Genomic DNA, 5,000 nt, shown 5'->3' with positions numbered 1-5,000 from the left:
TTGTGCAAAAATCGAATTTTCCCTTCTCCCACCGCTCTGGGGCGTCAATATGTTGAGGGGACCCGAGGGAGAGTGCCTCCCATGAGGGTAGAATGTGTGGCTTTTGGGGGGAAAGTCGAATTATGGAGCAAAAACCATTTTTTGGGACTTAGAAAAATTTCGAGATGTGTCAGACTTCCAGGAAGGGAGGAGTCTCAGGAGGTGTACCTAGGAGGCTTCCAGGGGCCTGGGTACACTTTTCAGAAAGTACCGTTGGGACTTAGAAAAATTTTCAGGATTTTTGGACTTAGAGCGATTTTTGGATTTTTGTGCAAAAATCAGATTTCCCCTTCTCCCACCGCTCTGGGGCGTCAATATGTTGAGGGGACCCGAGGGAGAGTGCCTCCCATGAGGGTAGAATGTGTGACTTTTGGGGGGAAAGTCGAATTATGGAGCAAAAACCATTTTTTGGGACTTAGAAAAATTTCGAGATGTGACAGACTTCCAGGAAGGGGGCGCCTCGGGAGGTGTACCTAGGAGGCTTCCAGGGGCCTGGGTACACTTTTCAGAAAGTACCGTTGGGACTTAGAAAAATTTTCAAGATTTTTGGACTTAGAGCGATTTTTGGATTTTTGTGCAAAAATCGAATTTTCCCTTCTCCCACCGCTCTGGGGCGTCAATATGAAGTGGGGACCCGAGGGAGAGTGCCTCCCATGAGGGTAGAATGTGTGACTTTTGGGGGGAAAGTCGAATTATGGAGCAAAAACCATTTTTGGGGACTTAGAAAAAATTCCGAGATGTGTCAGACTTCCAGGAAGGGGGCGCCTCGGGAGGTGTACCTAGGAGGCTTCCAGGGGCCTGGGTACACTTTTCAGAAAGTACCGTTGGGACTTAGAAAAATTTTCAAGATTTTTGGACTTAGAGCGATTTTTGGATTTTTGTGCAAAAATCGAATTTTCCCTTCTCCCACCGCTCTGGGGCGTCAATATGAAGTGGGGACCCGAGGGAGAGTGCCTCCCATGAGGGTAGAATGTGTGACTTTTGGGGGGAAAGTCGAATTATGGAGCAAAAACCATTTTTGGGGACTTAGAAAAAATTCCGAGATGTGTCAGACTTCCAGGAAGGGGGCGCCTCGGGAGGTGTACCTAGGAGGCTTCCAGGGGCCTGGGTACACTTTTCAGAAAGTACCGTTGGGACTTAGAAAAATTTTCAAGATTTTTGGACTTAGAGCGATTTTTGGATTTTTGTGCAAATATCGAATTTTCCCTTCTCCCACCGCTCTGGGGCGTCAATATGAAGTGGGGACCCGAGGGAGAGTGCCTCCCATGAGGGTAGAATGTGTGACTTTTGGGGGGAAAGTCGAATTATGGAGCAAAAACCATTTTTGGGGACTTAGAAAAAATTCCGAGATGTGTCAGACTTCCAGGAAGGGGGCGCCTCGGGAGGTGTACCTAGGAGGCTTCCAGGGGCCTGGGTACACTTTTCAGAAAGTACCGTTGGGACTTAGAAAAATTTTCAAGATTTTTGGACTTAGAGCGATTTTTGGATTTTTGTGCAAAAATCGAATTTTCCCTTCTCCCACCGCTCTGGGGCGTCAATATGAAGTGGGGACCCGAGGGAGAGTGCCTCCCATGAGGGTAGAATGTGTGACTTTTGGGGGGAAAGTCGAATTATGGAGCAAAAACCATTTTTGGGGACTTAGAAAAAATTCCGAGATGTGTCAGACTTCCAGGAAGGGGGCGCCTCGGGAGGTGTACCTAGGAGGCTTCCAGGGGCCTGGGTACACTTTTCAGAAAGTACCGTTGGGACTTAGAAAAATTTTCAAGATTTTTGGACTTAGAGCGATTTTTGGATTTTTGTGCAAAAATCGAATTTTCCCTTCTCCCACCGCTCTGGGGCGTCAATATGAAGTGGGGACCCGAGGGAGAGTGCCTCCCATGAGGGTAGAATGTGTGACTTTTGGGGGGAAAGTCGAATTATGGAGCAAAAACCATTTTTTGGGACTTAGAAAAATTTCGAGATGTGACAGACTTCCAGGAAGGGGGCGCCTCGGGAGGTGTACCTAGGAGGCTTCCAGGGGCCTGGGTACACTTTTCAGAAAGTACCGTTGGGACTTAGAAAAATTTTCAGGATTTTTGGACTTAGAGCGATTTTTGGATTTTTGATCAAAAATCGAATTTCCCCTTCTCCCACCGCTCTGGGGCGTCAATATGATGTGGGGACCCGAGGGAGAGTGCCTCCCATGAGGGTAGAATGTGTGGCTTTTGGGGGGAAAGTCGAATTATGGAGCAAAAACCAGTTTTTGGGACTTAGAAAAATTTCGAGATGTGTCAGACTTCCAGGAAGGGGGGAGTCTCAGGAGGTGTACCTAGGAGGCTTCCAGGGGCCTGGGTACACTTTTCAGAAAGTACCGTTGGGACTTAGAAAAATTTTCAGGATTTTTGGACTTAGAGCGATTTTTGGATTTTTGTGCAAAAATCAGATTTCCCCTTCTCCCACCGCTCTGGGGCGTCAATATGATGTGGGGACCCGAGGGAGAGTGCCTCCCATGAGGGTAGAATGTGTGGTTTTTTGGGGGAAAGTCGAATTATGGAAGAAATTGAGTTTTGAGGACAAAAAAGTGTTTTGAGGACAAAAAAGTTTCTTGAGGACAAAAAAGTTTCTCGAGGACAAAAAAGTGTTTTGAGGACAAAAAAGTTTCTTGAGGACAAAAAAGTGTTTTGCGAACAAAAAATGGAATTTTGTGATTTTGTGTAAAAATAAGTAAATTCCCCTACTTCCACCACAGGGGGGCTTCAGTATGTTGTAGGGCCCCCAGGGAGGGTCCCCCAACTGGGTTTAAAGTTTGTGGATCCTGGGCAGAAAGTTGAATTTTGGATGAAAAACCGAATTTTGGGACTTAGAAAAATTTCGAGCTGAGCAGTGACAGACTTCCAGGCAGGGGAGCCTCTCTGGAGGTGTACCGAAAACAGTTCCAGGAGCTGAGGTCATTTTCGAACATTTTTTGTTCGCTCAAATTTTTTTTGTTTTTGAGCTCTAAAAAGCTGTTATTATCAATTGGCTCAAAAATTTCAAGTGTCATGAGCTAGTACATGTTGGAGGAATACGTTTTAGGCAAAAAATTGCAAAAAAAAAAATCCAAGTGAAAAAGAACCGGAATGGGGAATTTCTGACTGCTGTAGCAGCCGCACAGTTCCAGGAGGTCGGATACATTTCCGACTTTGTCCCGCTCATTGAAGTACATTGTCCCGCAATGCAAATACATAGTAATGCGCACCTGCGGGAGAATATAGGAGAGAGTGGGCTCTCTCTACCCCGATGTATGGCGGTTGTTCCTATGGTTCTCTGGCTCGGGTAGGCGACTTAGAAGGTGGTCCCTCTTGTCGTGGAAGTTGCAAAATACGGCCGAGACTGAACTTCCACGGCTCCAGGAGGGACTTTTGCTGGTCGTGCGTCCCAAGTGAGAGAGGCGATCCTGGGGTACCTGAGCCTGACCAGACCCTCCCTCGGTGGTCCCTGGTCTTCTGAAGGGTGATGGCATTCAGGGGGGCAAATCTGGAGTCCGTGGCCGAGTTTGGGCTCTAGAAGGCGGACGCCCCTTCTGACCATGTCCCCTCAGAGCCGGCTGGATGGTTCATGGTCCGCGGCTTTGTCTGGCGGTCTGTGCCCAAGCCGGAGAAGCTCTCCTGGGGTACGTGAGCTTTGACCAGACCCTCCCTCGGCGGTCCCTGGTTCTCTGGAGGTGATGGCTGTCAGGGGGGCAAATCTGGAGTCCTCGTGGGAAGGAGGGCTCTTGAAGGCGGACGCCCCCTCTGACTATGTCCCCTCAGAGCAGGCTGGATGGTTCATGGTCCGCGGCTTTGTCTGGCGGTCCATGCCCAAGCCGGAGAAGCTATCCTGGGTACCTGAGCTTCGACCAGACCCTCCCTCGGTGGTCCCTGGTTCTCTGGAGGCGATGGCTGTTGTCAGGGGGGGGGGGGCAAATCTGGAGTCCTCGTGGGAAGGAGGGCTCTGGAAGGCGGACGCCCCCTCTGACTATGTCCCCTCAGAGCATGCTCGATGGTTCTCAGTCCCTGGCTTTGGCTTTTTGGCCATCCTGGGGTACATTCTTGCCAAAAAAAAAAACGACTAAGTGAAAAAGAACCGGAATGAGGAATTTTCTAGGTGCCGCATCCGCCCTACAGTGACTTGAGGCCGGGTACAGTTCCGACTTCGTCCCCTTAAAGTGGGGACGTTGTCCCGCAATGCAAATACATAGGAATGCGCACCTCTGGCAGAATGTACTTGAGAGAGTGTCGTCTCTCTACCCCGATAGAAAGCAGTTGTTTCTCTGGTTCCCCGACTTGGGTAGGCGACTTGGCATGTGGTCCCTCTCGTCTGGAAGTTGCGCACTCCGGCTGAGACCGAACTTCCACAGCTCCGAGAGGGACTTTTGCCGATCGTGCATCCCAAGCGAGAGAGGCAATGCTGGGGTACCCAAGCCTGACCAGACCCTCCCTCGGCGGTCCCTGGTTCTCTGGAGGTGATGGCTTTCGGGGGGCAAATCCGGAGTCCTCGTCCGAAAGGGGGGGCTCCGGAAGGCGGACGCCCCTCTCGTCCATGTCCTCTCAGAGCGGTCTTATCCTCCGATCGATCTGGCACGGCGCTCCCGGGTGGGGAGGTGGTGCTGCTCGCTCGACCCGGGCTTTGGAGCTCGCGTCGGTTTACGGTGAGCGGTGTCCTTCCTCCTGTACCCCCGGGCTTCCACCACCTATCTTTGGGCGCGCACGCCGGCCGTCACCTCCCGTTCGAGGACGGAGGCGGCCGAGCTGTGGGAAGTTTGAATCGCACCGAACGATGAACAGTGGTCTGACGACCCACGCGGGCGAACGGCGGGGCGCCCACCCACCCCGGCGTGGGGGCCAGCCGTCCGAATCGCTCCCCGCGTGGGGAAGCACAGTGTTAGCAAGGGCGGCCCTTTTCGAAGTTCCAGATGCGCAGCCCTGCCCGCGGAGGTCCGTGCCACGCATCGCCCGAAGGGC

This window comes from Dendrobates tinctorius, unplaced genomic scaffold, assembly GCF_039654945.1.
Source record: "Dendrobates tinctorius isolate UK_male_01 unplaced genomic scaffold, ASM3965494v1 ptg000655l, whole genome shotgun sequence".
Lineage (NCBI taxonomy): Eukaryota > Metazoa > Chordata > Amphibia > Anura > Dendrobatidae > Dendrobates > Dendrobates tinctorius.
The sequence above is the reverse complement of the archived record's forward strand: the minus strand, read 5'-3'. Positions refer to the sequence as shown.